The 8650-nt window shown below is 41.1% G+C and overlaps 1 pseudogene; it reads right to left on the bottom strand.

The window, feature by feature from the left end:
- Window positions 1-8311: 8311 nt before the first annotated feature.
- LOC127109198 (uncharacterized) lies at window positions 8312-8411 on the bottom strand (annotated as a pseudogene).
- Between the last annotated feature and the right edge of the window lie 239 nt (window positions 8412-8650).

Consider the following 8650-nt stretch of genomic DNA (forward strand, 5'->3'; position numbering starts at 1 on the left):
TACAAGGATTGGCATGAAATGTTGCCTTTCGCTTTGCATGGGTACCGTACCTCAGTGCGTACTTCGACCGGGGCAACCCCGTACTCCCTTGTGTATGGTATGGAAGCTGTCATACCTGTTGAAGTGGAGATCCCTTCTCTGAGGGTATTATTGGATGTCAAGCTGGACGAGGCCGAGTGGATTCGGACAAGGTTTAACGAGTTGAGCCTTATCGAAGAGAGACGGTTAGCAGTTGTGTACCATGGGCAGTTGTATCAGAGAAGGATGAAGCGAGCCTTTGATCAGAAAGTGTGTCCTCGGAGCTATCAGATTGGTGATTTAGTTCTGAAGAGGATCCTTCCTCCCGGTACAGATAACAGGGGCAAGTGGACTCCTAATTACGAAGGTCCGTATGTTGTTAAGAAGGTTTTCTCCGGTGGAGCCTTGATGCTTACAACTATGGATGGTGAAGATTTCCCGTCCCCTGTTAACTCAGATGTAGTCAAAAAATACTTCGCATAAATCGACCCGCTGGACAAAAAGAATAAAAGAGTCCAGGCAAAAAAGGGCATCCCGGCGAACCAAAAAACAGAAAGAAAAGGTTCGGGCAAAAATTAGGGATAAAATGAAAAGAATTTGTACACCCGGTAAGTTGAAAACCCGCAAGGGCGGCTTAGGCAAAAATGGGTATCCCGGTGGATTGAAAACCCGAAAGGGCGATCCAGCCAAAAGAGGGATTAGAGCGAAGACTACAGTCTGAGTTATCTGTACTTCATCGCGCTTCGTCGTCTGCCATCTCCAAAGATGTGATCGGTCCAGTCATTCTTCTCAGAAAGCAAGGAAGTTGGGAGGAAAACTAATGATCTGTGAGTTATAACAGGACTGGGAAATAGTGGATGTCGTGTTCACATTGCCATTAGGATAGATTTTTCCTTTTGTGCGCAATTGCCTCTTTCTATGAATTGCTTCCCATTGTATTCGCCTTTTCAGGCGCATTTTCAATCAATAAAAGTCGTTATTCAGATAAATAGCTCTCTTGTTTTTATTTTACTGTTTTGTTTGCAAAGACGTCCGAAATTTTGATAAACATTGCATATAAAAACATGAAGGCTTAACAATAAATTGCAGAAAGATAAAACATTTGAAAATCATTTTGAATGTTGAGGACACTTGAGCGTATCTTGTTCGTGTCTCCCTGGGGCATGTTGTTGTGCTGTTTTGCAGGTTGTTATCTGTGAGGACGTTTCCTCAGCAGATATTTTCTCTCCAAGCAAGTTTGAGAGCTATCAGAACTGTGTTCCCCAGCATGGTCTTGAGCGCTTGTTTCCCAGCAGGGTTGTGAATGTTTCTTCCCAACAGAGGGTCTGATGTGTGTTTTTACCCACCAGAGTTGTGCTCTTTCTCAGCAGAGAGGTGTGGCATTCCCCAACAGGGTTGTTTTCCTAGCAGATCTCCCGAGCAGAGATTTTGTGTTGATGATGTTCCTCAGCAAGTCCCCGAGTGGAGCGGGTTTCAATGAATTATATATCCCCAGCTGAGTCTATCCTACATGTGGATTTAGATGGGTTGTCCCCAGTGGAGTAGCAGTTATTCCCCAAAGCAGAGTATCTCTCCTGTGGATTGGTCGATTTCCCCAGTGAAGTCGCCTGGTTATCCCTGGCAAAGCTCTATTACTCCCCAGCGAGTAGTCTCCCAGCAAATTACTTTGTTTGATGTCCCCAACGAAGTTGTATTTTGCAATCACTTTGGTTTATCTTCACCAGTGTAGTCGCCTGGTGTTCCTCAGCAGAGTTGCAGGGTTGCTTTCCCCGAGCGGAGTCCCCAAGTGGATTGGGTCCTGAGAAGGATGTTCCCCAGCGGAGTCTATTCTTTCCCCAGCAATGGTTGTTTCTCCAGCATGAGTGAGAAGTCTGTGCTTTCTCCGCAAGACATTCCCCAATAAGAGTCTCTCCGCAGAGTATTCTTCAAGCAGAGTCTCCCCACAGAGTCGGAGTATCTGATCAGTTTGGCTCCCCAGCCGGAGTTCATTTTGCATCTTGCATATAGTGATCATTACATCCTCAAAATCGCGTAGCATTTCCATTCAATATGGAGCATTACGCCATAGAAAAATTCAAACATATGCATTCATGTGTTAACCCAACAGACCGAATCCCTGGCAGAAGCGGATTTTTGTTCATATGTACGGCACGGTTGCTACAAATGCTTCGGTCAACATTTGGTGTTGACAATCCCCGTAGAGGTTTATTTCCTCATCCGATGGTAAAATGAAAGCCTGTTTCTTCCTAGTGAGACCCTTGCAAGTGTTTAGCCTTGCCCGGACATGTAGATGTCAGTATCCTGTCAGCACCCGCGTGTGTTGTTTCTTTGGTGGCAGTAAACACCATCTTTCGGTGATTTCCCAGTCATGCATAAGTGTCTGGTCTTCTTTTGATGTCTGTAAACATCATCTTTCGATGTTCTTAACGTCGTCCTTCTTCCCCAGAAGAATCCTCCTCTCCGTTGGTGTCGATAAACGTCGAGTTTTTCCTATGCGTCCGTTGGCGTATAGTTGATATCTTTCCCCACAGGGTCGTCCCCAGAAGAATCCTCCTCTTCGTTGGTGTCGATAAACGTCGAGTTTTTCCTATGCGTCCGTTGACGTATAGTTGCTTATTCCCCACAGATCATTTGGTAATACCAGGTGATTCCCCTCAGAGTCCTTCTCTCCGTTGGTGTCGATAAATGTCGAGTTTTTCCTATTCGTCCGATGACGTCTAGTTGTACCCTTCCCCATGCGGATTTACCTCTCCGTTGGTTTCAATAAACGTTGAGTTTTTCTCATTCGTCCGTTGACGTTTGATTGTATACCCTATTCCCAGTCATTCGTAATGTCTGGTTGATCCCCAGCCAGAATCCCCAGTAGAGTCGTCGGTGACGTCCTATTTGGTTTCAGGTAGTTGTACCCTTCCTCGGTGAAGTGGCTTCTCCCTTTCGTCCGTTGGCGTTTGGTCGAGATTTCCTGGTCGTCCCCAGTTGATTCTCCTTCTCTGTTGGTGTCGATAAACGTCGAGCTTCTCCCTTTCGTCCGTTGGCGTTTGGTCAAGATTTCCTGGTCGTCCCCAGTTGATTCTCCTTCTCCGTTGGTGTCGATAAACGTCGAGCTTCTCCCTTTCGTCCGTTGGCGTTTGGTCGAGATTTCCTGGTCGTCCCCAGTTGATTCTCCTTCTCCGTTGGTGTCGATAAACGTCGAGCTTCTCCCTTTCGTCCGTTGGCGTTTGGTCGAGATTTCCTGGTCGTCCCCAGTTGATTCTCCTTCTCCGTTGGTTTCGATAAACGTCGAGCTTCTCCCTTTCGTCCGTTGGCGTTTGGTCGAGATTTCCTGGTCGTCCCCAGTTGATTCTCCTTCTCCGTTGGTGTCGAAAAACGTCGAGCTTCTCCCTTTCGTCTGTTGGCGTTTGGTCGAGATTTCCTGGTCGTTCCCAGTTGATTCTCCTTCTCCATTGGTTTCGATAAACGTCGAGTTTCTCCCTTTCGTCTGTTGACGTCTGGTCGAGTCTTCCCGGTTCATCCGTCGTCCGTTGATGTCTGGTTACCTCTCCGTTGGTTTGGGTAAACGTCGAGTTTTTCCTGGTCGTCCCCAGTTAGAGTTACCACTCCGTTGGTCTTGGTAAACGTTGAGTTTTTCCTAGTTGTCCGTTGGCATCTAGTTGTGAGTTCTGTTCCCATTCATCGTCGTTCGATGTCTGGATGTGGTTGTACCTCTGAAAAATGAAGAAATTCCCAGCAGTGTGCAAATTTCTACGGTTCTTGGTATTCAATCCCTGTTTACCCTGGAAGTCTGACAGCCGTTGCTCTCATCCCTTCGGGTTCCCAGTTGATTGAATAGGGGCAGCTGTAGCACCTCAAATTTGCACCTACCTTTTTGTATATACATTTTCATCATTAGGTCATTAACATAACATAGTCCACTGCATAACATTGCATTGCCTTTTGCCCAAGTGCAAGTCCTCAGACAGAATTAGGTCAACTGGTCAGGAGAATCAGTCAATCAATCAAGCAAGTGAAATTCCCATTGAGACAGAGCCCTAGGGTTGATTTATCAAGTTCATATGGTTTAAGGATCATTTTGAAGTGATTTGGCCAAAGATTGGATGATCAAAGCTCAACAGTCAAGCTGAATTTCATCTGAAACCCTAGAAAGTCAACTATGGTCAACTGTGGTCAACCATGCCAAAATTCATGGATTTGAAGGTGGGAGTTGGATTGAAAGGCTTCATTCATGTCCATACAAGTCTCATGTGACATATCAAAGATCAAGGTTGAAGAAAATAAAGTCAGATCAAAAGTTTCCTAAAATGGCAGGTGACCTGTAATTGGAAACTGCCAAAAATGGAAAGTTCTTCTCCTCAAATTTACATCATCATAAAAGCTTCAAAGGGAATTATGTCCAACATGAAAGTTGAAGATCTTGCTCTCACCTTTCCAAAAAGTCAAAGAACACTCATTTCTCATGTGTGGTTGGCAAGTTATGATCAAATCATTTTCTGAAAAAGTTGAAATTCAAACTGCCATAACTTTTGAATGGAAAGGCCAAATTGGGTGATTCTTTTTTGAGCAAGTCAAATTTGACATGTACTAGCACATTGCATCATTACATTTCATTAAAAATCAACACATCAAAATGGCATTTTTCAAGTGGACTAATTTGTATTTTGGTGGGAAAAAATGTGTTTTTGAGAAATACATGGCATTTGCACTCCAAACCAATTCCAACATATTCTAAATGACAAATATGACTTGCTCCAATTGCACTTTTACTGTTACATTGGCTGCATTGTGAAAAGGCCATTTTGGACAATTGTGCATAAAACTTCATTTTGCTAATTCACATCATATTTGCTTAATCTTGATTAGCATTTGGATTAGCACACCATATAAAGTCTCTAATCATAACAGAAACTCCTAATCACATTCATTCTTTCAGATCCAAAACAGAAAATTCATCAAATTCTCTCAAAACTCTCTCAATTTTTTTCACTTTTTTCATCGAATTCTTTGATTCTTGTTACTTCCTCTTTGCTCCATTCATCATTGGCAGGTACATTGATCATCTGTTTGAAGCAAAATCGTGGCCAAACCTGAAGAATCGTGACTGTCATCATCAAGTTCATCCATGGCATTTTGAGCATTCTTGGATCTGGTGCATAATTGAGCTGAAGTACTTGCTCCATTCACTTCCTAGGACACTAATTCACATCTGTTTCATCAATTCAAGCTTGGAAATCATCAAATCAAACAGCTGCCATTCCAAGAGGTGAGATCTCGAACTCTTTCATTGATGAAATTATGATATGGCTTGTGTAGATCTTCGATCATAGAGTAGCATGCAACTTGTAGAATTGAATTCCATTAGGTTTTGAGTGAGAAATCTGGAATTGAATGTTTGATGTCAAAACTTCTTTGGATCGATTCATGCTGTGTAGTTCGAATTAGGTTAAATCATGTGGATATTGTTGTTGTTCTTGATTAGACGCTTCCATTGGTATATAATTTGCTAAGCTTCGTGAACAAATGTTCTTGTTGAGTTTCTGGAATGAAGAACTATGTGAAAGTCTCAAAAATTCGTTTCCAAATGCTTGTTTGATCCATTTGCCTGGCTTTCATTTTCAAATTTGTGTTTACCGCGCCCATGAGCCAATCACGTGCTGCCACTGCATAAAATGAAACGCAGCGTTTCACTCTTGTTGCTGCATATTTACGAAATTGCCATTATCAGATTTAATTTCACTTATTTCATTTGCTTTTCAAATTTTTATTTCATTTTGATCTTCAATATTAGAAAAATCATAACTCCTTCAATTTTGATCCAAATTTGATGCAATTTTTTGTGCCATTCTCCTTGTTATGTGCTCTATTTTTTGGTTATTTTTAATCATGTTGTGCATGATAACACGAAATTATATCACATTTTAAGACTTAATTCAATTAGATTATATTATCATTCACTTTAGTTTATCTCATTTTATCAGATATTATGCAGTATTTCCTTGGTATTTATGTCAGGTATCCATTTTGAAGCAAAAGTGAAAAAGGGAAGAAAAGGAGGTGCAAAAAGGAGAGAAAAGGGACCAAATGCCAAAGCCCAGCCCAAAGCGTACAAGTCACCAACGTTGTGCCTGTGACGGACGTCACAGGGTGCGTGACGAGCGTCACGCAAAACAGCCTTGTGACGGACGTCACACATAGTGTGACGGGCGTCACACAATTCCACTACCTTTTTGGCGCAAGTAACGCCCTCAGAAAGACTGGAAGAAGAACGTTGAGAAGTTGGTCTCCTATATCCACGCCGTGCATGTAGCCACGTTGAAGAATGGGAGAAACGGAAAGCAGTTGCCAACACTATTATAAATAGCCATCTCAAAAACCTAAAGGTCTCTCGGTTTTTCCACGCTCATATTGCCGAAGCTCTGCCAAATTTTCTTTTCACGCTTTTGCTTATTTTTCTTTTCCAGCATTGTTTATTTTATTTATTTCTTTTGCAAGCTTTACATTCTTTTTCCCTTGCAAATTTACCTTTCCCATTTTAGCTTTTAGATATTTTTCGCATAATAGTTTCTACACCGGAAACTATTGTGCAACTTTATACCGGATTTAACCTTACGTTATATTCCAGTTTTATTTCCTTGATTTAATTTACTGTTTAATTGAAGAATCCAAGAACAAATCCTACCGGCTTGTGGTGGAGTGTTCAAGACTATTGTATTACGCATTCAGGTTCTTTAATCATTATTTAATATTTTGTTTTATTATTTATCTATATTATCTGCCTGGAATGAGTCTGTTTATGCATGATATAAATTCTTATTTATTTAGCATGTCTGGCTAATTTGCCCAGGTATCGGTATGTAAAGTAAGCAGAATAAGGGATCAAGACTGAGTCGGTCTATCTAAACTTAAAATCAAAATCAATCTTTTTACGGTCTCAACTTACAGGTTTAATAACAAGATTTTTTACAAAAGTAAAAGACATAAAGAAGTTAAAACCAATAGAGCGAGAGTTTGAGATTTTAACTGGACAGTGTAAGTTAGGCATTAATTCTAGATCAGGGCGAGAGCAAGTTTTAGAGTTAATTAAATTCTGACCTTTTCCAAAAAGTATTTTTAAAGATTGAATGTGAGGACGAGAGTTAAGCATTTGGATTTGATTATATAACCTAAGTCAACAGAGCGAGAGTTTGAGATAAGGGTGTTTAAAACGGTCAGTATTTTTTAAAAGAGTTTCTGCAACTTTATTGTTTTCAAAATATGATTTTTGACTTAATTATAAGTGACAGCTACATTAATATAAAATCATGGTTTATTCAACAGAGCGAGAGTTTGAGATAAAACCTTTAACCAATAAAGTTAACCGAAACGATTCATTTTAAAACCAAGAAACCGACAAAGACTTGATTCCCTAGTTTTGACGAACTACATACCGATATCCGTTTTATTAATATTTAATCTAGATCTTAGTTTAGCTCTTAGTTTTTCCCCAAACAATCAAACATTTTCACCTTAGATTTACGTAGTAACCTTAGATAACGGTATATCGATTCATAAGTCCCTGTGGGATCGATATCTTTTAAAACTACGCGATAGAACTGTGCACTTGCAGTTTGTATCCCATTCTCGACTCACACAGTCGAGCGATCAAGTTTTTTGCGCCGTTGCCGGGGACTTTTATTTAATCGATATCGTAACTCTTCCGTTACGCTGTAGAGACTAAGGTTTCTTTTTCTTCTATTCTTTCTTTCGTTGATTTGTATGCCACGCACTCGCTCTCAAGGCGAGCCGCTCTATTTACGAATCAACGATATCGAACTATATCTCCGAGTCTTACGACGAATTCGGGAATATCGTGCTGAAAACAATCTCCCTCCTATAGACCTTCCTGATCTCAAAGATCTTCCTTCTTTAACCGAGATGGCAGAACCAGCTCGTGCTCTTAGAGATTACGCCGCTCCATCGCAAGATGAACCGCATTCAAGTATTGCTCCGCCCGCAATCGAAGCAAACAACTTTGAACTTAAACCTTCGCTGTTGCAAGCTGTGCAACAGAACCAATTCTCTGGAAATCTTACCGAAGATCCAAACCTTCATTTATCCGTATTTGTCCAATACGCTGATACTGTTAAAGCTAATGGTGTCACTTCAGAGGCAATTCGACTTCGTCTTTTTCCTTTCTCATTAAGAGATAGCGCTAGAAGATGGCTTCAATCACTTCCTTCCAACTCAGTCACCACATGGAACGAGTTGAAGAAAGTTTTTCTTGCCCGATATTTTCCGCCAAGCAAAACAGCTATGTTAAGAGCCCAGATAAACGGATTTAAACAGAAAGACAACGAGTCTCTTTTCGAAGCATGGGAAAGATACAAAGACATGATGAGACTTTGCCCACACCATGGTTTGGAAGACTGGTTAGTAATTCACACATTTTATAATGGTCTCTTATACAATACAAGGTTAACAATAGACGCCGCTGCAGGTGGTGCACTAATGAACAAACCTTATGCTGATGCTTACCAGCTTATCGAGAGCATGGCCCAAAACCACTATCAGTGGGGAACCGAACGAACAACGGTGGAAAAACCTCAACCGAAAACTGGCATGTACGAGATAAGTAACCTTGATCACGTTAATGCAAAAG

Source organism: Lathyrus oleraceus, chromosome 7 (genome assembly GCF_024323335.1).
Source record: "Lathyrus oleraceus cultivar Zhongwan6 chromosome 7, CAAS_Psat_ZW6_1.0, whole genome shotgun sequence".
NCBI lineage: Eukaryota > Viridiplantae > Streptophyta > Magnoliopsida > Fabales > Fabaceae > Lathyrus > Lathyrus oleraceus.